The sequence below is a fragment of the Sapajus apella genome, unplaced genomic scaffold, assembly GCF_009761245.1.
Source record: "Sapajus apella isolate SASKATOON/1434 unplaced genomic scaffold, GSC_monkey_1.0 scaffold36, whole genome shotgun sequence".
Lineage (NCBI taxonomy): Eukaryota > Metazoa > Chordata > Mammalia > Primates > Cebidae > Sapajus > Sapajus apella.
The window spans coordinates 9,478,856-9,503,492 of NW_022436976.1; the positions used below are offsets into that span (position 1 = coordinate 9,478,856).

General features: G+C 38.1%; 1 protein-coding gene and 1 long non-coding RNA gene across 3 annotated transcripts in view; both read right to left on the bottom strand.

The window, feature by feature from the left end:
- The window catches only part of ST6GALNAC5 (ST6 N-acetylgalactosaminide alpha-2,6-sialyltransferase 5), a 177,428-nt gene that overhangs the window by 147,227 nt on the left and 5,564 nt on the right, over nucleotides 1-24,637 (bottom strand). The window lies entirely within an intron of this gene.
- On the bottom strand, nucleotides 285-7,820 carry LOC116563818. The gene is made up of 2 exons (XR_004274588.1): nucleotides 2,291-7,820; nucleotides 285-1,982 (listed from the first exon to the last, which is right to left on the bottom strand). It is a non-coding gene; the product is annotated as an uncharacterized LOC116563818 (long non-coding RNA).

A 24,637-nucleotide genomic window follows, 5' to 3' on the forward strand; every position in this document is an offset into this window, starting at 1 on the left:
AATCTTCGGTCTGTGAACATAGGCTGTTTTTCTACTGATACAGATCTTCTGTAATTTATTTCAGTAATGTTTTATACTTCTCAGGGTATAAGTTTTACACTTCTTTTGTTATAGTTATTTTAAATATTTTATTCTTTTAGATGCTATTATAAATAGAATTGTTTCCTTTGTTTTCAGATCATTTATTCCAAGTATATAAAAATATAATTAATTTTTGTATATTGATCTTGTGCCCTGCAACCTTGATGAATTCATTTACTGTTTTAACAACTTTTGGTGTCTTCTTTAAAACATTCTTTATAAGTTCATGGCCGCTTTTTGCTTTTTTTTTTTTTTTTTTTTTTTTTAGAGACAATCACAATAAAGAGGGAATCAGATGATCTCAATGTATCATTTTATAACACTTCTCTGGGTATGAGAAAGTAACGTTTTCTGATCCAGAGAAAAAATATGAAAAAGAATTAGGAGGAGAGTGATTTACTTTGCAACTGGGCCAGTCAAAAAAAACTCATGTATAATATTTGTTATTACAAATAAGTTGTTCCATTTTATGTGGCTACCTCATGAGTACACCCAAGAGAAACTTAAAATCAACTATATAATAAAGTGAAAAAGCAAAATTCAAATCAATAAAGATATTTTGGGAACTCCCAGAAAGAATAAATAGATTTTTATTTGCTACACTAAGCAAAGAACCAAGAAAATGTTAACCAGTTCCGAGGACCAATGTAATGGAATTTCTCTGCATGTAGAAAACTCACTCATAGCTAGCACAAAACATTTCTCACTCAAAAGGCCTTATATTCCCAAAGTACCCTGTTCTCTTCTTTGTTATTTATCAGCAGTTTTTGAATGTACCATAATTTATCCTCATGTTTTTCAGATACAGTGTTTGATGACTTGTAATAAAAGCACTAAAATGATACTACAGTAGACTCTGAGAACATATATCACCACAGCCTGACTTGAATGCTTCCACATAAAAACATAGGTGTTAACCCATACTTAACAGTGCCCACCGCTTTCTGGGCTGGAGACGCTCTCAGTGCTGCCCTCTCATGGCACATGCTGAGAGGGCATAGGTAGGTATTAGCAGGAGTAACCCAGCTCCCTTTGCAATTGAGAAAGTCCTAAAGGTTGACCAGTATGTTGTGATGTACCGTAAGACTTTTCATTCTACTGAAAATACATTGGTGGCTAAGGAAGCATGATATATCCTTTGAATCCACAATTCTTTGCATCCTTGGAATGTTCTGTGGCTTTGTGTTGATGTGTATAAATTTGCCAATTATGTATTTTGATCAGAAGAGGATGCCGGAATTAATGTACCACAAACACTAATTGCAACTATTCCATCTCCTCAGTTTTTAAGTTCTAAAGCAAAACATCTTCTCAGTCAACACTACTGAGGAACTATATAAAATATTTATTTAAGTGAGAACTGCACTGAGATGTAGTGAGGCTAACAATGTGCTGTCAATAACATCTTATTTGCTAAAACACTGATGTTCTGAAAATATTAATCCATGAGACTGTTCACAATTCCTTATCTAAAGAATTATATATTCTGATAATGCTCAACAAATCAATGTGATTAAACTATGAAAAATATTCATTAGTGATAAATGTATCTAAATATGGTTTTTCAATTAATGAGGAAATAAGGAACCTGTAAGAAACGTAAGAAAAGTTATTCTTATCTGCAAAATGTAAAAGTGAAAAATTTGAAATGATAACGATGTTTATGTTTGTTCACTTTGGAAATGAGATTGACTGCTTTCGTGCTTTTATTTTGTTCCATGTGAGCCTGCTTAACTGCTTTGACTATCAAAGGAATTTATTAAAATCCTAGAGAGAAACCCAAATAATTGGCTCCTCTTTTTGGCAGACTTGATAAACATTTTATTTTGCAAAAGGGTATTTTAATTCTGGGATAACATTAAAGGTTTATTGGCGAAAGGAATATCTCAGTATAATATAACCTTTACAATCTTTTTTTTTTTTTGAGACGGAGTTTCACTCTTGTTACCCAGGCTGGAGTGCAATGGCGCGATCTCGGCTCACCGCAACCTCCGCCTCCTGGGTTCAGGCAATTCTCCTGCCTCAACCTCCTCAGTAGCTGGGATTACAGGCATGCGCCACCATGCCCAGGTAATGTTTTGTATTTTTAGTAGAGACGGGGTTTCACCATGTTGACCAAGATGGTCTCGATCTCTTGACCTCGTGATCCACCCGCCTCGGCCTCCCAAAGTGCTGGGATTACAGGCTTGAGCCACCACCCCCGGCCAACCTTTACAATCTTTAATAATTGCAGTTAGGAATCTAAAGTTCTGGTTATTATGAATGATTGTGGTGAAGACACCAAATCTTACTCATGAAGTTTCACATCTCAGACAGATCTTAGTACCTATCCTGCTCCTAACCACTTCCACTACACACCCACCACCTGTAAGGTATTTGGTAGGATTTTAAAGAGTTTAGATGAACTACTGGAACATCACCGTCTTCACTCATGAAGCTGCATTGCTGAAAGATGGCATTGTGAAAAATAAAGGTTTTTTTCCCTTGACTGTTACCTCAATTACTGAGTAACAAGTGACAACAGGGTGCCTATCAAGTCCTCAGGGAAGGCCAATTGGGCACAGCTGGATACAAGGGTTCCTTGCCTAAAGCTCCCCGCTGCCTCTTCCCGTGCTCCAACCTTCCGTGCTGCCTAACATCATTACCTACATTTGGCTGACTTCTGTCATAACTCCCCACAGAAACATTTAGGCCCTCAAACATTGCTGCCACAGGGGTGGTGGCAGGTGGGCGGTGTATACGTTTTACACAGGATCAGGCCTATTTGGAAGAACAAAGGTCAGTTATCAAAAGGCCTCAATTCACGCAGCTCCAAAGTAGATTCAAGGCAAACTTCAAGAATTTTATGATGGTTCAGTTTCTGTTTAAGCTTCCAAAAAGGGAGAAGCTTTAGAGATTTGACAGATTTTAGAAAGGCAATGGGTACAATAAATAGTTTCTTCTACAGAGGCTTTCCATGATGGCATTGTCTTAAACCTATTTCAAGGGTAAAAATAAAAAATCTAGAGGTCTACCACATGGAACTGATTTGAAAATGTTTACATTTGTGTGCCATGTCGAATCTCAGGATTAAAGAAAACCCAAATATAAATAGCATCTTCTATTGATGGCTAATATTTCCTGAGTCCTTCCTATGGGCTGGGTATTGTACTAAATTGATAACACTTATTAAATCCTTCTGATAATTCCAATGACGTAGATATTGTTACTCCTTACACATTACAGAGTGGTTGAAGATCAAACATAATTAAGTAAATTGTCCAAAACCACTGCTAGTAAATGGCAAATCTAAGATTCAAATCCAATTTGTCTCCAAAGACACGGAAGTATTATACCATAATTTTCCACTTCTGGTTCCTATGCCTTCTTTAATTCATCTCTTCTTGTCTTTTACACCACTTCTATGTCTCAATATGCTGCTTTCATCTTTCTCTGGTATGAGATATGAAATCCAAATTCATCCTTCCTCCCTCCTGCACACCTTTTCTCTTTCTTTCCTTCCTTATCCACAAACTTTTACTAAGTACTTAACTTTATGCTCAAATACCTTCTGAGTGCTGGTTTCCTAATCTTACACAGTTATTGGGGGCAGGAGCTACATTTTTTCATTGTGCTATTCCTTATGCCTGCCAAGATGGGGTTAAATTAAAGAGTGGATCTGTGGATGATCTTTAGAGCAAAATCCTGCTGTCTAGGAACCTCACAGTCTTGGGCTTACAGTGGTGAATTTGGGCATCCTAGCACATGGTACTTGCTGGAGAGAGCAAACAAGTTCTGGTGAGGGAGGGACGTAGAGCTTTGGGGAACTCCCAGCAGCTACAGGCCCTGACTACTCAGTTGCATATTTAATCATCCTCCCTTTCTTTGCACAATTGGACAGGCTGAGGTGCAAAAATGGGAAAAAGCTGAAAAAGAGAAATTCAGTTATGTATGCTGAGCTTACCATGTGTACTTTATGTTGGTTTGTCTGTTTATTGGTTAAAGGACTCCAGATATAGAAAAGTTGATTACTTTTCTTCTCTCCTAAATTTCCTCTGTATCAGTTAAAAGTGACCATCCACTTAAAAAAAAATGCAGTTGTGTGGCATTGCTGAAGGGTCTTGTTTTCCCACCTTAGACATGCAATGTTTTATTTAAAAGTGAGATTAATTGGGGTGGAATATTTAAAATACATTTGGATGTTTTGAATTGAAAGGAAAGTTTGGGACAGTGCTTTCATTCTATTCCTATTTATAAACATATGGACTATTCATAAAGATGAATATTTATCTTTATTTTATCAGAAGCCACATTTATCTTTGCTGTTTACAAGTAATGCTGAATGCCTTCCAGGGCAAATGGAAAATCACTGTGACTAAAGGGGAGGAAAAAAAGCCCTAACCATGGTTCTGTTTAAGATCTATCTTAAGGTGTTGCTGCTTATTGCAAAATGGAAGCTTTTGGAACAACATCAAGAAAAAAGCAGCCCAAATAACAACAGCAGTCATAAAAGAGGTATAGTCATTTTTCTGTCCATAGTAACACTCTCACGAGACTACTTTTATGTGAGACTGTCATGTACAAGTTGTGAAATCAAGCTTCCTGCAAGTGTGAGCTCTGAGAGACTTGAGAAATTTTACAACCGTTTAGCTACTAACTCAATAGTGAACAAAGCAGACGGAATCTTAGTCTGTATAAACCAAACAAATTCTCAGGTGCACAGTCATCTTCACAGAATCTTTGGAAATAACAGGTCATTATTCTTTGCCATGGCCAGTGATAATAATCATTTCTGTGCTAGTTGTCAGCTTGTAAGTACATATGATGCCTGGCAGGGCTAGTGACAGTATGTATAACTGAATTTAAAATACATAGATATGCAATTTATTTTTTATAAAAATGCCAAGACAAATGAATAGGGGAAAGAATAGTCTTTTCAACAAATGATGCTAGGACAACTGGGTAGCTACATGCAAGAGATGAAGCTAGAACTCTCTGTCACATCATGTATACAATTAATTCAAACTGGATTGTAGACCTAAATGTAAAACTAAAACTACAAAACTCTTAAAAGAAAACGTAGGAGTAATTCTTCATGATCTTGGATTAGGTGACAGTTTCTTAGATAAGACACCAAAAGTATAAGTGAGAAAAAAATAGGTAAATTAGCATCATCAAAATTAAAACTTCTGTGCTTCAAAGAACACCATCAAGAAAGTGAAAAGACAACCCACAGAATAGGAGAAAAGTAATTTGCAAATCATGTGCTTCATATGAACTTGTATCCAGAATATATTAAAAACACAGCTCAAAAATAAAAACAGCCCAATAAAAATGGGCAAAGAGTCTGAATAGACATAATTCAGGAAAGATATACAAATAGACAATAAGCACATAAAAACATGTTCAACATCATTTTTCATTAAAGAAATGCAAATCCAAACTACAATGAGACACTACTTTATGCTCGGTAGAATGGCTAAAATTTAAAAAGATAGATGATAACATGTGTTGTCAAAGTGTCTTCATGTGGCCTCTGTCTGTCTCTGTGTCCTACTCTCCTCGTCTTACTGATGGGACCATAAATGGTACAGACTTTTGGAAACCATTTGGCTGTTCCTTAAAAAGTTAAGACTCGGTTTACCCTATGATACAGCAATTCCATTCCTAGGTATATACCCAAGAGAAATGAAAACATGTGTCCCCTACACAAACTGGTGTTTCCACAAGTAGAGGACTGCAGAAGGGAAAGTTTTATTGTTAAAAATATATATGATGAATTAATACTATATTGAAAAATTTGTATTTAATGATATGAAGATTGAGGTTATCATTTGGAAAGTTTTGATATTATTTGCTGCCAACCTCTCAATATAATCATTCAGTTTCTTACTTGAGAATATCTTAATTATGCTTAAATGGATATATGTAGTGTAATCTCATTTATGTAAAAACATATATGAAAAAAAATCTTAAATTCCAACATTTTTATAATGGTTATGCTATCTCTAGTTTACAAAATTCCTACAATTTTTTATTCTCCTATTTTTCTGCATTTCTAAATTAACCATAGTAACCACTTAATTTACAAATTATTTGAAAATTTGCCATTGATACAAGCACTCACATTACAGAATACCAAGAAAAGCTAGTACGTAAACATTCAAAATGTTTCTTAAATCTGTTTTTATTAAGTAAGCTAACAGTTAAGTAGGAGAAATCCATAGAGCTCAAAAAAAAAAAAAAAAGACTGGAGTGCAAATCTGGCATAATGAACAGAAATTGAAGACAGTGACTGCTCTAAGGGTAACTGCTGTAATTGCTGTAACCTAGAGCTTTGCATTTCAACAGCCACGTGGAGGGACGAGAGGCACAGTCTTCAGTCTAAGCAACAAGGGAAGACCTGAAAAGCTATAACCCTAAGGAACAAGTGAACTAGAAAAAGAAAATCCAACCAGCATAGGGAAAGTGAAAGAAAACTTGCCTGTTTTGTCCTTGGCTTTGGGTGAAGAAGAATAAAAAAATTCTCTGCTTCATAAAAGTTTAGAATTCATAAAAATAATGTAGATTTGTGATTTGCATTCACACAATTGGTATGTGGATGGAAGGTCTAAGCTTGTTTTAGTAAAGCTTTAGTTTTAGTTAGTAGGGTTTCCAGGGGCTTGGCAAAAGCAAATGCAATCTTTCTTTGAAGGAGTGCATTTTCGATATAGGATATGAAGAATTCCCAGAGATATAGTACAGATGAGCATAGAGTGATGATAAACATACACACCTGCATGAACACAAACAATACATGTAAAAATAAGTTCCTTTGAATGAAATCAGCACAAAAACTAAAAATATACTTAGACTTACAAAGGTTTAAGTCATTAATGTTATCAGATACATAAATAAAATATATATAAAGAAGAAGATATTATCACAGGATGAATATAGATAAAAAATCTAGAAATAGTAAATAAAATTATTAAAATAAAATACTAAGAAAATGTACTTGACAGATGACTTAATTAGATACAGCTAGATTAGATACAGCTAAATAGAAAGATCAGAAGAAACTGTCCAGAATTCATCATAGTGAAACAAATAAATAAAACATTATGAAGAGAACAGATTAAGGGGAGACAATGATGTACTTAAAGAAGTAACAGTTTAGAATACCTAAAAAGTAATGACAGCCTGATGGCAAACAATATCAACAATGACAGGGAGAAAACATAAAAATTAGGTTTTCTTAATACTGAACAAGAAAATAACTGATGTGGACAAAATATTTTCAGAGAAAGTAAAAGTGTATTTTCCATTGACAAAAATTCATCAATCGATCTTCTAAAAATTATATTTCAAGAAGGATGATGGAGATCTAAGTAGAAAGAAGGAATGATGGTAATCGTGGGTAATATTCAGGTAAACCTGTGTCAATATTGACTCTCTGAAACAATAACCACAATAATGTTAACATCCAGTTTGTAAGGCTTAATAGAAGAGAATTAAAATACTGCAATACAATGGATTGTAAGATTAGAGTTGACTAGAGTCAAAATGCTAAGATCCTTGAATTATCTGGAAGGAGGATAAATATATTAATTATTTCACTTATATATGGAATCTCAAAAAGTTGACCTCATACAACTAGAGAGTAGAATGATGGTTACCAGAGGCGTGGGGGTGTGACTGGGAAGATGATGGTCAAAGGGTACAAAATTTCAGTTAGGAGGAATAAATTCAAGAGGCCTATTGTACATCACAGTCAATATAGTTAAGAACAATATATTGTATTTTAAAAATTGCTAACAGAGTAGATTTTGAGTGTTCTCACCACAAAACGGATATGTATGTGAGACAATACATATGTTAATTACCTTGATTTAGCCATTCCGCAATGTATACATATACCAAAACATCATGCTGTACACAATATATATATACAATTTTTATTTGCCAATTACAAATAAATTAATTCATTTAAGACTTTGATAATATGCCTGTTAAAATTTTAAGAATGACATTGAAAGAATAGAAATCAAGCATTTAATTTTTAAACTAATGCATGTAAAAAACTGAATAAAAAGAAGGGGAAAAAATGATCCAGGGGAAAAGGAGACTTAAAAAAAACTCCAAAGCACAGAATGCATAAAATACAAAGCCAGTGTTTAAATGATAAGAAAAAATCCCAATATATCAATAACTTATAGAGAGAATTACAATAAATGTAAATAACTCTTAAAAGGCAATGATTATAATTTTAAATTAAAAATCAATTCCAGCTATATAGTATTCATATAGGATATACACAGTGTTACCCTTAATATCAGATGAGAGAGATCCCTGATCTTGGTCCTACCTATGCTTCAGACTTTTACAACTCTAGAGATGGGTCTTGGGCCAACAGCAGCAGCATCACTTAGGCACCTGTTAGAAATGCTGACTGTCAGGCCCCAACCCAGATCTAAAGATTCAGAATCTGCATTTTAAGAAGCTTCTTCAGGTGATGGATATGCAGCATTAATGTTTGAGAGGCACTGTTTTAAATGGCACATCATTTGTCATTCTGTCACAGCATGATCTGTAATCCTAAGCATCCATGGTTGTTTCTAACACCATTCATATTCCAGAAAAAGTACTTCTCCATATTCCTTGCCCCAAATCCTTGAAACAAATGGCCACTGTGTTCAAATGCCGTAAAGATTTGTGGGTTGTACTGCAGCTAAGAAGGAGCTAGTCACTGCTTCACGGTGTGTATGGTGGCAGGTGAAATAGAACAAGAAGAATTTGAGATTGTGACAAAAGAGAATGTCTGAAAAAAATCTAACATCTGAGAAAAAAAGCCAAAAAAATACATAGAAAAATAAGTAGTCTGCTGGCCTTTTTTAAAACTAGAAGTAATGAAAGTGGATAAATCTCTGTCAAGCATTCATCATAAAAAATTTTCAAACAACACATTTTATATTTAATGAAGATTTAATTACTAGCCAAAATAATAAAAATGAGCAAGAGAATTATTCTGACCTAATTTGTAACTGGAATCAGTCAGATGAGATCTTTATAATTTGAAAATCTTTCCTAAATGAAGACATAATTGCTGAATTAAACAATTAGAATGTCTGTGGGCCTCTGTTTGTACTCTTGCCTCAGGCTCTGCAAATATGAGGAGCAGTCTTGGACATACATGAAATGTAAGTGCACAGAAAGACTGAACATTATAGGATGGAAAAAGAGATGAAAGGCAAACACTGACCAAAGGAAATCTTAATGGCTATTTTAATTTCAGCAAAACAAAAACAAAACAGACTTAGATTTCTGAACACATAACATGTTCACATTTAGATTTAAAAAAGAATGCCATGCAAAAAACTGGCAGAAATAAACCAAAATTATATCATTACTTACACCAAAGTGGTGGGATTATGGGGACATTTCCCCTCTCCTATTTTTTCTGTATTTTTCAGAAATCATACATAATTTTAAACAAAGAAATATAATTAGGGTGATTAATAGCTTCTTTCCTCCCTTAAAAAAAATGTCTGTTTTAATTTTGTGTGTGGAGGTGGGAACAGCTAGAAGTAGAGCAGCCTCCATGGATATGAGTGTTGGAGACTCAAGTGCTGCCACACAGCTGAGAAGGAAGACAAAAGAGGGGGTTACTTCAAAAAATGAATGGGAACACCCTGTTCATGGCAGCATTATTTTTAATAGGCAAAAGGTGAAAACAACCCTAGAGGCCATCATCTAATGACTGGGAAAACAAAGTACAGTATATCACATAATGGAATATTATTCAGCTTTGAAGAGGAACGCAGTTCTGATACATGCTATAACACAGAAGAACCTTAAAAACATGAAGCTAAATAAAATGAGTCAGATGCAAGATCACAAATATTGAATGATGTTTCTACTTACAGGAAATATCTAGAATAGCCAAATTCATAGAGATAGAAAGCAGAATTGAGGACACCAGGGACTGGTAGAAGGGGAAAATAAGGAGTTATTGCTTAATATTACAGAGTCGTTGTTTGGGGTGATGACAAATTTTGTAGATTTTCAGTGATTGTTCAATCTAAAGGCAAAAGGAGAGCTCAGGCAGCCAAACGAAATAATTGATTTTATAAAGAGCTTTTTGTCAGGAGCGCTGGTCTTCTCAGACTCATCCCTTTACTTGAAAGCCATCAACCAAGACATATAAAATATATGCCCTGCCAGCTGGCCGTCACGAGAGAGGCAGGCTCCAGTGTCTCTAATGACAGAATGATTCTACCCGTAGACTGGAAGAATAGCTGAAGTTCTGAGATTACACCAAAAACAAGATATAATCGCACATATTTGAAAAATCTAAGCAATAAAGAGTAGCTCAGAATCTTATCATCTACCAAAAAAAGGAATCAAGATAATAGTCTTAGAATTCAGTAAGTTGGGTTAAAATAATATAAAGAAAATATTTTATAAAACTAGAAGATGTAAAAGAAATATAGAAGAGGTTACTAATTAAGAAAAATGTGATAATTATAATGATTTGTGCTGTAAAATTTCTTTTTAGGAAAGACAGTACGTCAAAGTAAACCTTTACTATATATGGTCAGCAAATTAGATCTGCACCATTTATGGACAGGAATTTAAATCACAGAGCAGAAGCCTGGAAAATAAAGGCAAACGTGAGGCTGCATATGCACAAAGGATGGACTGCCCCACTGCCCGTGAAGATGGCGATCATCTCTAACAGTGTACTGGAAGCCTGTGTGAGGTTATTGCAGGCCATACCCTCCAATAGCTACTGATCAACTAAAGGGATTTAGAGAAAAGTGGCAAGAAGGATTAAGGGACTATTGGGAATGATTTACAAAACTTAAAAATTGCCTGAATACATTCTGTGCCTGAGCATACAGGTGGGGGATGAAAGATGGAAGCATGCCACAATTGAAAAGTGCTAAGTGTTGTAAACAGCAGGGAAAGAAAGGGGTTTTTAAGCTACTAGAGTGAAGAATATGTCTTCTGGATTAGTAAATGGATAATTTAGCCTAAGTGGCAAGACTGTTTCCTAATTATTCCAACTTGAATTGAAATATATTTTGGCTTCAAACTATTAAACAAGGTAAGTCTTTTTAACTGGGATCTAATAGCAAAGCCATACCCTCCTTTAAGCTGCTGATCACATGCACTGCTAAATCAATGTACACATAGACCCCACATATCCAACACAGACGAATTAAAAACTGAAGGAAGTAAACTTAAGTGTCATATACACACGTTGATTGTACGAAAATACATTAATGTACCAACAGTGATTACGTCTTGTTGGTAGATTTATAAATAATTGTAATTTTCCTCTTTTCACCTTTTATCTTTTTGAGAAGACGATAAGTATACACACATTTTAAATTGTCAGACCAGTCAATATTGCAGTGCATAACTCCTTGGAGGACCTGATCTTGCTCATCATAGAGGGACGCTATAGTGATAATTCTAGAAAAAAGCCTAGTTGCTACACTTCCCTAGCTGTCATAAGACCTAGTCAGAAGAAATTATTTTTACTAAGTGATTCTTTTGCCCATTGAATCAATGGGCATATCAAATCATATTTAAATATAATATCTCAAATAACTGTGAATCATTCATAGACATCAGAAAGCCACCCTTTCTTGCCTTTCTCGAACCCAATCAACATTTCATGTCTGTATAGCCAGAAAGAGACACCCTTTGATACTGGGAAGAAGGAGTTGGTGTCATTTCTCACGCTAGTACTTATTCTTGGTCCTGGTTCTAATTATATTATCTTTACCTGCTGTGGTTTGAATGGGGCTCTTCCAAAATTCAGGTGCTGTTAATCTGATAATATTAAGAGGTGGGGCCTTTAGGAGGCAATTAGGCCATCAGGGCTCCTTCCTTGTGAATGAGATTAGGTGTCTCTACAAAGGCTTGAAAGAGGGAGTTTGTTCTCTCTTGCCCTTCCACCTTCAGCCATATGGGGATGCAGGTTTCCTTTCTTCTGAAGGATGCAGCCCTCATCAGATAGTAAATTCCGGTGCCTTGATCTTGAACTTCTATCCTCCAAAACTATAGAAATAAACTTCTTCTCTTTGTAAATTACCCAGGCTGTGGTACTGTGTTACAGCAACACAAGATGAATTAAGATAAGCCTTCACTACTGCAGCCTCATTCAGTTGGGTTACCCTGCTCTCCATGACATGTCTCTTTTATTTCTGAACTTTTGGATTAAAAGCCCATCACATTTGTCCCAAATCATATATGGTTGCTACCGAGAATAATAGACATAACTCTTCCAGGGATTAGTAATGGTTGGAGCATCAGTCAGTGTGGCTGGGATTTGGTAATGGGGAATACACACAAGTTTCTACAGTCCTCTTTCCCTTTTCTGTGTTCTGGAATACAGTAGCATATTATCACTTCCTGCACCCTGATTTTCAAAACTTGTACGAGTGGAATAAAAATAAAATAAACCAGCTTTATGATTTTCAGTACAGAGTGGAGGCAGATACCACTTCAGGTAATGAGAGACGACTTGGCTATATTCCTGACAGCAGCCTGGTAGGTGTGACATTGCCATGTAACTCCAAATATGCGCTCATAAAAGTGGAGTTCATTAAGATGTATACATTTTTGTTCCCAATCAAATGCTTTTGGATGAATTAGGAACCAGGCTCCTCTTGACAAATTTTACATTACTTTATGGCCAATTTCCTTCTGATGCAAGTGAAATGGAAACTTTACTTTCCTTAGAAGTTGTTAACAAGCTTAAGTGATTTAAAAGAATGATAACTGCTCTCTCTATAGCTATGTGGGAAATGAAAGGAGAGAAAACCATTGTCTACCCTATACTTCCAACAGACCTATACCTGGTAAAATTCATTATGTATCAATCTCTCTGACAAGGTTATTCTAGCATAAAGTTTGCCCCCTTTCCCTGTGGCACTTTTACATTCTAAAGTCTCAGCCAGCACACTAATTCTACACCCCACTGACTGGCTTCCCTGCAGGTGGAGAGTTTAATTCCTGTTGTTATCAGTGTGCATTATGGAGTCTCCACAAACAGCTTGCTTCAGCCCTAACCATAACACTACTGTTTTGCTCAAGTCAGTATGTGATATTCAGATGCACAGCAAGGTTCAAAATTAGATAAAGTTAAAGTGCCATCTGGGATCATCCTCAGCTCTCTTTACCAGCTATTGTGAGGCAATCTTGAACCACAAACCTGCTGGTGGAGAAGCTGCATTCAGACTGTCTGCACAGGCACAGGAGGGTGGCCAATAACAGAAACTGAGGGCAGGCAGACACCTGAGGTCTCTTTATCCTCTGACTTACTCAAACCACAGCAACAGTCTGCTAATTGGTCCCTCTTCCTACAACCTGTGGCTACTTTAACCTATGCCATACTGAAGCCAGGGTGATCCACTGACACATGTATCTGATAGAGTTACTCCTCTAATTTACCTTTTAAAGACTCCCTCAATGCTTTCAGGATAAAATGCAATCTCCACACCATATAATACGTCCCCAAATTTGCACTAAAATTTTACGTGTGTCTCTGCCTCTCCCAACAGATGTAAGTTTCATGGAGTTGGGGATCACATCTTATTCATTGTTCATTGCTTCCTGGGTCCTGAACACAATGCTAGGCATATGGCAGAAACACAATATTATTTAATAAATGAGGGAATGAATGAATGTGGTTTAACCTCCTCTTCTACAAACTAGATCAAGCCTAGAAGTTAAGACTTTCCAAAGAGCTCACAACAAATAAATAGCTTGGGCCTGCCTCTCATGGTACTGTACTGTTTCCAAATATGGGCATCATTGCATCTCCACATCTGGCCAACTATGCTGAAAAGGTCAGGAGATGTTGCTCTGTATTCAAAGGGGAAGCAGAAATTAAAGATGTGTATGCCACGTACCTGAAGCCCTTTTGCCCTTACTTATCGTTTCTATCCATTCCTATGATTAATAGCCTATTAGCCAGACTTGGTCAAATCTCTTCATGCTACATATATATAATTAAAACAGAACTCTGCTCACCCAACGTTCAGCAAAGATTTACTGAGCTTTGACATGTCTGCAACACAGTTTTCAATTCTGTAGATACCAAGATAAATAAGTTATGTTCTTAGCCTCAAAAAGATGAAACCTAGTCAGGGAGACATGCATGTGGAAGAATAATCGCAATATTGTATGATTAGAAACGTGTAAGATATAGAGAATATTTTAGCACTTACCAAGGTGTAATAATTATAACATTTATTTCCTCCACTGATTTTCCCGTGGGCAGGAACCAGGTCCTTTATTTTGTTTCCTCCCTTGTGCCTACCACATGGTGGGTACTCAGGCAATATGTGATTGATTGACTGATGTGTGGCTGACATAAGAGAATGTCGGGTCTACTCTGCACAGATGTTGTATCTGGGAAAACTTTTGAAAAGAGGTGCTGAAGGAAAAGCAGGTAAGAACAAAACAGCAAGCTATGTTCCCTGGGTGTGTGGTGCCTAGGCTGAGGGCAGCGGTGTGGGGTAGGGTTGGAGAATTGGTCCAGGCAGATTCTGTCGGGCCTTGCAAGCCTTCCTAAGGAGTCCGAACTTGTTCCTGTAGTCAATGGGAAGCCATGGAAAACACACAAGGAACGTGAGCAGATCTGTAAGTTGGAACTGCAATCATGCTTGAAGTTCAGTCAGTAAAGCTGTCTTGTATGTGCAATTAATTTCCAGAATATGCTTTCTTATTAAAAAATTGTTTGACACTGCATTTCAGTATGCCAGAGAATACTCAGACCCTGTGAGGTTTCCAGGAACTCTGCAGATGCCTCCTTAGCCATTAAGAGTGAATGTACTAAAGAAGTGTCCTTTTCATGAGCTATAGCAATAATTAAGGTTAATTTTCCCTATGATGGGTAAAATGGGTTTGTATTTGCCTAAAATAATGCCATCCTAGAGTAAGTATTACATCTCAGAATTTAGGGGGAGTCAATGATATTTGCAGAATGGTAGTTCTTCAAACACTTGGTTAACTAAGACTGCTGATGATGTTTTCTTCTCCACTGCGGAGGAGGTAATTCAGCTAAATGAGTGGTCCGGTCAGGAAATTTTATGCAAATAACTAAACATAGCACTCCTTTCGGCTTGCTTTATGTTTTAAAGGCAAAAATCTACTCTGATTTGAAAGTTGTTTCAATTAATTAGTACCATGCATTATATGCAGTCTCTGGAACACCCATTACAAAGTTAGAAAACTTCTTTTAACTATCCAGAGGCATATTCTCATATTCATTTCAGAATAATAAGGTGTTTAAATATTTATTTCTTTTCAATAACTGGGTCTAGGCTCTTCATTTTAATAAATTCTGTCCAAATAATGTTGAGTCACTGCTTAGAAGATGTTGGCACTGAATTTCTCTTATGGTAATGATATTCACATCAGAGACCGACATTTTACCCCAGCTCTGCCACCAGCCTGCAACCTTGGGCAAATCACACAACCACTCCGGAATTCCTTTTGATAATTCTTAAGTTTTCCTTCTAGCTCTAAAATTCTGAGTACGTTTTAAGAGATCTGATTAGTACAAGAAGGTAGAAATGAATTAGTTACAGACCTACAAATTGTGGCAGGAGAAATTGATATTTATGATGTGCAGCTATTCCTTTTCAGTAACTCCAAATGGTTAGAAACTCTTGAGGTAGGCTTATTTTACAAGAAATATAAAATCTTTACGAAGATATACTCATTCATTCAACAAGTATTTATTGAAGACTCATTATATGCCAGGCATTATGTTAAAGTCTGGGAATACAATGACAATAAAAGAGAAAAAAAATTGCATGGTCCCCAAGAGCTGGTTGTCTAGTGAGGAAGGCAGACAGTTTTAGACAAGAAATAACAATAAAGTGGAATAAGTATTATCATGGGATCTCAGCTATGAAGACAAAACATACAGCTCAGATCAAACCGGGGCTATAAGTCAGGGAAGGTTGCACTGCAGATGGGCTGTCTAAGCTGAGAATATGCATTTCTGTGATTTTTATTTGGAAAGACATATTGAATAGAACATGCAATAAAAATATTTATTCTTCCCAGGCCCAGACAAAGTGTTTAAGACTCAGAGCTTATGGAGAAGAATCTGAACACATCTCATAAATGCACAAACCCCCCAAGTTTTACCTACCATTTGATCATAAATTCACTGACTCCCAAGGGAATTCTTTGTTGGATCAAGTTCTGGGGTATGGATGACAATATTAATAACTCCTTGTCATTCTATACTTAAGATCCTACACAGCTGTTCAAAGTGTATTTAATAGGTGAATAAGAGGTTTTAAGGAATGACTTGTTGATTAACGATATGTTTCAATTTTTCAAAATCCTTTCACATATTTAATCTTCTATTATCCTAGTATTTACAAAGCAGAAATTATACTGTACTGACACCTCACCCTAGAGGTTATGGAAATCCTCTTCTATAACAGGTATTATGTTTCCAGGACAGACCTGATTGCAAATATTCTGTCTTGTGGCCAACATAATTATATCCACATTCAGCATAGCATGAGTGTGATGGTTAATGCTGAGTGTCAACTTGATTGGATTGAGGGATACAAGTATTAATCCTGGGTGTGTGTGTGCCAAAAGGGATTAACATTTGAGTCAGTGGGCTGAGGAAGGCAGATCCAACCTTTACCTGATGGGCACAATCTAATAAGCCCCCAGTGAAGCTGGCGAGACAGGCCTAGCCTCCCAGCCTACATCTTGCTCCTGTGCTGGATGCTTCTTGCCCTCAAACACTGGACTCCAAGTTCTTCAGTTTTGAGACTCGGACTGGATCTTTTCGTTCATCAAGCTTGCAGACAGCATATTGTGGGACCCTGTGATTGTGTAAGTTAACACTTAATAAACTCCCATAAATATACGAAATTATGGGGAAGAATCTGAACACATCTTGTAAATGCACATACCTCCCAAATTTTACCAAACAATATTTAAGAGATAATCACTCCTTGTCATTCTTTTTTTCTCCTTGTCATTCTATACATATATATGTCATACATGTACATATATGTGTATGTGTGTGTGTATATATATATATATATTTATTTATTTATCCTATTAGTTCTGTCTCTCTAGAGAACCCTGACTAATACAGATTTTCATAGCAGGAGTGGTTCTAGAGGAAAAGAATATTAAGGATGGAGTTCTTTTTTTGGTTTTGGGGTTTTTGGAGTTGGCTGTTTAATATGATTAGACCCCCAAATGCTAAGGACTCTATTTCTAATACTATGGAGAACATTGATAGTCCTTGACATAAACTATTTAGAGAGTTATGCAAAATAAATGCATTTGACATTCTTGATTCACCATTCATGAGAGGCAAGGAGTTTAGTGATTTTATATGTAATACCTTTGACTATATGTGGAGAATCAAGGAAAATAATGAAGCTGGTTGGTTGCTTCTAAGTTCAGTGGACAAAGTGATGAAAGAAAATGATGAACTCAGGGATTCTGTCTCCCAGCTTCAGAAGAAGATACTGAGACTCAAATCTGTTAAGATTGCCCTTAGTGAGTCTTATCTTCCATAGAGAAAGAGCTGAAATTGTGGAAAAACAGACAGAAAGCTTTTATCATGCGAGTGGCTGACCTACAACAAAAGGTGCATGCACAGCCTTGCCACGTGTCTACTATTAAAGGCATTGATTGGAAAAGAATGGGACCCTGCAAGTTGGAATAAGGACATGTGGGAGGACCCTGATGAATCTGGGGATACTGGTTTGTAAAACTCTGATGAATCTTTTTTGCTAAAGGAAGAGCTTCCCCATCTCCAGCAGTGGCAACATCCCCTCCCCCACCCATGCTGCCATCAGCCTTTCCACCTTTGTCTGAGGAGATAAACCCTGCACTCCTGAGGCTAGAGTGAGGGCCTCCCCTGAGGCAGTTCCCAGGCAAGTTAACCTTGATTCTCCTCAGGAGCCACCCCCAACACTCCTGTTTGCCCCTAGACCTATAACTAGACTAAAGTCCCAGTGGATCCCTAGAGGTGAGGTTGAGAGTGTGACCCATCAGGAGACGCACTACATTTGAAAAGAACTGTTTGAATTGTCTAATTTGTATAAATAGCAATCTGGAGAAGAGGCAAGTGTATGGGATAATGGTGGAAGGAACATAGAGTTGGATCAGGCTGAATTTATTCACTGGGGCCCGCTATGATTTTAATCTTGCAGCTCAGGGAGTTTAAAAAGTTTCTAATAGTTTATTTACTTGGTTATGGATTGCTGAAATATGGATTAAAAGATGGCCCACTGTGAGTGAGCTGGAAATACCTGATCTCCCTTGGTTTAATGAAGAGAAAGGGACCCAAAATCTTAGAAAGATTGGGATGGTCGAGTGGATTAGTCACTTTAGACCTACTCATCCCAGCTGGGAGGGTCCAGAAGATACACCCTTGACCAATGCCTTGCGAAATAGATTTGTGAGGGCATCACCTGCATTTTAGAAGAGCTCTATAATTTCTCTTCTCTGTATGTATGTCAGATCTAACAGTGGGAACCAAGTCACTCAAATACAAAATTTAAATACAATGAAAATAATTGAATCCTGAGGCGGCAAGGGCCAAGTGGTGGCACTCAACCATTAAAGGCAAGGTGGGCATAGCTACTGTAATGGACAGCAGAGGCAAAGTGGCCATGAGAATAGCCTGACTCGTGTAGAGCTCTGGTACTGGCTAATTAATCATGGAGTTCCTAGAAGTGAAATGGAAGCCTACTACATTTCTACTTAATTTATACAGAGAACTTCAAGGTCAAATGAGCGAAAGACTAATTTGAATTACGAAAACAGAGAATCATGGCTCCTCAATCAATTGCCAGACTTCAGCCAGTTTACAGATCCAGAACCCCTTGAATGAAGGGGAGGCTGGATCCCCTTGAGGAAGGGCCCCACTTTACTGGCAATTTATGCTGCGAATCTTTTTCCCATCTTTCCCCCATGACATCTCCAGCCTTTTACCAGGGTAACTGTGCATTGAGGTAAGGAAAATGATCAGACATTTTGGGGACTACTGGACACTGGCTCTGAGCTGATGTTGATTCCAGGGGACCCAAAATGTCATTGTGGTCCTCCTATTGAAGTAAGGGCTTATGGAGGTCAGGTAATTAAGGGAGTTTTAGCTCAAATCTGACTCACAGAAGGTCCAGTGTGTCCCCAGACTCATGCTGTAGTCATTGCCCCAGTGCCAGAATGCATAATTGGCATAGACATACTCAGCAATTGGCAGAACCTACACATTGGCTCCCCAACTGGTAGGGTGAAGGCTATTGTGGTGGAAAAGGCCAAATGGAAGCCACTAGAGGTGCTGCTACCTAGAAATATAGTAAATCAAAAACAGTATCGCATCCCTGAACGGATTGCGGAGATTAGGACTTGAAAGATGCAGGGGTAGTGATTCCCACAACATCCCCATTCAACTCTCCCATCTGGCCTGGGCAGAAGACAGGTGGATCTTGGAGAATCACAGTGGATTATCATAAGCTTAACCAAGTGGTGACTCCAATGACCAGATGTGGTTTCGTTGCTTGAGCAAATTAGCACATCTCCTGGTACCTGGTATACAGCCACTGACTTAGCAAATGCCTTTGTCTCCATTCCTGTCCATAAGGCCCTCCAGAAGCAATTTGCCTTCAGCTGGAAAGGCCAGCAATATATATTTACTGTCCTACCTCAGGGGTGTATCAACTCTCCAGCTTTATCATCTTATTCAGAGATACTTTGACCACTTTTTGATTCTGTAAGATATCACACTGGTCCATTACACTGACGACATTATGCTCATTGGATCCAGTGAGCAAGAAGTAGAAAACACACTGGACTTATTGGTGAGATATTTGCATGCCAGAGGATGGGAAATAAATCCGACTAAAATTCAGGGACCTTCTACCTCAGTAAAATTTCTAGGGGTCCAGTGGTGTAGGGCCTGTTGAGATATTCCTTCTAAGGTGAAGGATAAGTTGCTACTTTTGGCCCCTCCTACACCAAGAAAGAGGCACAATGCCTAATGGGCCTATCTGGATTTTTGAGGCAACACATTCCTCATTTGGGTGTTATTACTCTGGCCCATTTATTGAGTGACCAGAAAGGCTACCAGTTTTGAGTGGAGTCCAGAACAGGAGAAGGCCCTGCAACAGGTCCAGGCTGCTGTGCAAGCTGCTCTGCCACTTGGGCCACATGACCCAGCAGATCCAATGGTGCTTGAAGTGTCAGTGGCAGATAGGGATGCTGTTTGGAGCCTTTGGCAGGCCCCATAGGTGAATCACAGCAGAAGCCTCTAGGATTTTGGAGCAAGGCCCTATGATCTTCTTTAGATAACTACCTTCCTTTTGAGAGACAGCTCTTAGCCTATTACTGGACTTTGGTGAAAACTGAACGTTTGACTATGGGTCATCAAGTCACCATGTGACCTGAACTGCCTATCATGAAGTGGGTGCTTTCTGACCCATCTAGCCATAAAGTAGGTTGTGCACAGCAGCATTCCATCATCAGATGGAAGTGGTATATATGTTATCTGGCCTAAGCAGGTCCTGAAGGCACAAGTAAGTTACCTGAGGAAGTGGCTCAAATATCCATGGTCTCCATTCCTACCACCCTGCCTTCTCTCCCTCAGCCTGCACTAATGGCTTTGTGGGGAATTCCCTATGATTAGTTGACAGAGAAGAGAAGACTAAGGGCTGGTTCACAGATGGTTCTGCACAATATGGAGGTACCACCTGAAAGTGGTCAGCTGCAGTACTACGCCTCTTCCTAGAACATTCCTGAAAGACAGTGGTCAAGGGATATCTTTCCAGTGGACAAAACTTCGACCACTGCACCTGGTTGTTCACTTTGCATGGAAGGAGAAATGGCCAGATGTGTGATTATATACTGATTCATGGGCTGTAGCCAATGGTTTGGCTGGATGGTCAGGGACTTGGAAGAAGCATAACTGGAAAATTGGTGACCAAGAAATTTGGGAATGAGGTATGTGGATGGACCTCTCTGAGGGGTCAAAAAATGTGAAGATATTTGTATCCCATGTGAGTGCTCACCAATGGGTGACTTCAGCAGAGAAGGATTTTAATAATGACTCATTCTGTGGACACCAATCAGCCTCTTTCCCCAGCCACCCCTGTCATTGCCCAATGGGCCCATGAATAAAGTGGCCATGGTGGCAGGGATGAAGGTTACGCATGGTCTCAGCAACATGGACTTCCACTCACCAAGGCTAACCTGGCTATGGCTACTACTGAGTGTCCAACTTGCCAGCAGAAGAGATCAACACTGAGCCCTCAATATGGCACCATTCCTTGGGGTGATCAGCCCACCACCTGGTGGCAGGTTGATTATATTGGCCCTCTTTCACCAAGAAAAAGGCAGTGGTTTGTCCTAGGTGGAACAGACACTTACTCTGGATATGCGTTTGTCTATCTTACACACAATGCTTCTGCCAAGACTACCATCTGTGGACTCACAGAATGCTTTATCCATCATCATGGTATTCCACACAGCATTGCCTCTGACCAACACACTCACTTTATGCTAAAGCAGCGTGGCAGTGGGTTCATGCTTATGGAATTCACTGGTCTTACCATGTTCCCCATCATCCTGAAGCAGCTGGATTGATAGAACAGTGGAATGGCCTTTTGAAGTCACAGTTACAATACCAACTTGGTAACAATAGTTTGCAGGGCTGGGGCAAAGATCTTCAGAAGGTCATGGTGGCAGGGATGTATGCTCTGCATCAGCGTCCAATATATGGTACTGTTTCTCCCATAGCCAGGACCTCCAGGCCAAGGAATCAAGGGGTGGAAATGGAAACAGAACCACACACCGTCACCCCTAGTGATCCACGAACAAAATTTTTGCGTCCTGTTCCTGTGACATTATGTTCTGCTGGTCTAGAGGTCTTAGCTTCAGAGAGAGGAATGCTGCCACCAGGAGACACAACGATTCCATTAAACTGGTAGTTAGGATTGCCACCTAGACACCTTGGGCTACTCCTACCTTTAAGTCAACAGGCTAAGAAGGGAGTTACAGTGTTGGCTGGGGTGACTGACCCAGACTATCGAGATGAAATCAGTCTACTGCTTCATAACAGAGGTACGGAAGAGTATGCATGGAATCCAGGAGATCCATTAGAGCGTCTCTTAGTATTACCATGCCCTGTGATTAAAGTCAATGGGAGACTACAACAGCCCAATCTAGGTAGGACCCTTCAGGAAAGAAGATCTGGGCCACTCTACCAGGAAAAAAAAGTCATGACCTGCTGAGGTGCTTGCTGAAGGCAAAGGGAAGACAGAATGGGCAGTAGAAGAAGGTAGTCATCAATACCAGCTACCGTCATTTGAGCTGCTACAGAAACAAGGGCTGTAATTGTCATGAGTATTTCCTCCTTCTTTTGTTAATAACATGTTTGTGCATGTATACGCTTGTACTAAGAAAGCATCTTCATTTTATTTCCTTTATCATTTGACATAAGATTTATTGACTTCATATCGGCATTTAAGTATCATTAGCTTTATGTTATAGTATTTGGGCTGGGGATTGGTGCATTTCCGGTTGTACGAAGAACAGTTGTGTTTTTTTAGGCATTATTATGATCTCATTATTGTCTTTATTTGAAAATTATGTATGATCTCAGGAGATGTGTATGGGTTCAAGTTGACAAGGGGTAGACTTGTGATGGTTAATACTGGGTGTCAACTTGATTGGATTGAAGGATACAAAGTATTGATCCTGGGTGTGTCTGTGGGGGTGTTGTCAAAAGGGATTAACATTTGAGTCAGTGGGCTGGGGAAGGCAGACCCACCCTTAATCTGGATGGGCACTATCTAATAAGCTTCTAGCAAATATAAAGCAGACAGGAAAACGTGAAAAGGCAAGATGGGGCTGGCCTCCCAGCCTGCATCTTTCTCCCATGCTGAATGCTTCCTGCCCTCAAACATTGAATTCCAGGTTCTTCAGTTTTGAGACTCAGACTGGCTCTCCTTGCCCCTCAAGCTTGCAGACAGCCTGTTGTAGGACCCTGTGATCCTGTAAGTTAATACTTAATCAACTCCCCTTTATTTTTCTATATCTATCCTATTAGTTCCATCTTTCTAGAGAATCCTGACTAATACAATGAGTTAAGAGATTTAGCTTGGTTAAAGTGATCACCATATGTTACCGAGACATTTAAGAAGGTTTAACTTCCTGAGGGCAGAAGATCCTATGTCATGCCAAAGGAAAATCATAAAGAGACAATATTTTGAATTTAAAATCAATCCACTTTGAAGTTGCTTTGATTTCCAATTTGTTGATCAATTATTCACTGGATATCCTGCATACACACATGAACAGATATGAGGCTAACAGAGTGGAATATTAGTTTGAAATCTTTACAAACTTCTAAGGTAATAATGAGATTTAACTTGTTTTATAGATAGAGAAAGATCACAGAAATTATCTCCTTTTTAGAGTCAGTGTCTTTATTTATTGCTTCCTGATTTCAAATTATTATTCAGTACTTGTCTTATTATTTAACTTTTCTTGCTTCTTTGTCTTTTCTCGGCAACTATTAGATCAAGGGTTCTTTGAGGGTAAGTACTGTATTCTTCCTCTAGAATGCCCAATTTAGAAACTATTAGGCCTTCAACGAGTATTTATCAAAGGCTATGATTAGTTCAAAAACCTAGAAATGAATTAGCTACAGAACTACACATTGTGATGATTAAAAACATTTCAAACAGTGTTTTCTCCAAGTTTATTGTGTGCAATATTTAAAAAGGAAGCTTGTTAAACATGAATCCCTAAATCTCATTCCCAAAGATTTCTTCTGTCTTTCCTCTTAAATCATTTCCTCCTCTTCCTTCCTGTTATTAGAATTACTTTTGCGAGCAGAACAAATTTATAAAAACATGAGACACACTAGGGTCTTGGGACTGCACTGGTGATTATTATAGAGAAGAAACTTGACATAGGTGAAGTAGGTCTGTCCTTCTCTCCTCCACCTTCACTTCCTTCTTTCAAGTATTCTTTCAATAAGTATTCTTTCAATACTTATTTTGTGCCCATTAAATTTTAGAGATTGTTCTAGGTCTTGGGATTAAACTGGTCAACAGGATGTACAAAGACATAATAGACAAACTTTAAGATTACTTCAGTTATTGTTAAGTGTTATAGGGAAAATAAAACAGGTTAATCAGATAGAGAATGACTGTTGAGGAGGGGGCTAGTTAAAGAATGTGGTCCACAAGAAGATGACATGTGACCTGATGAATGAATGATCAGAAGGAACCAACCAAGCAAAAGACCCTGGGGAAGAGCTTTCCAGGAAGAGAGAAGAGCATGTGCAAAGGTCCTGAGGCAGACGGAGTGTTCACAGATCAGCAGGAGAGCCAGCATACCCGGAACTTGAGAGCAGCCAGGTCAAACTCATCTGCCATGGACAAAAGGATAGTGATATCTTGAAATCACCCCTGTCGGAAGGTGGAAAAATTCTCCTTGCTATCGCAGAATTAAGGAAGATTAAGTATTTTAATAAACGTTATATATAAAAAAAAAACTTATCCTGTTAAAAGCG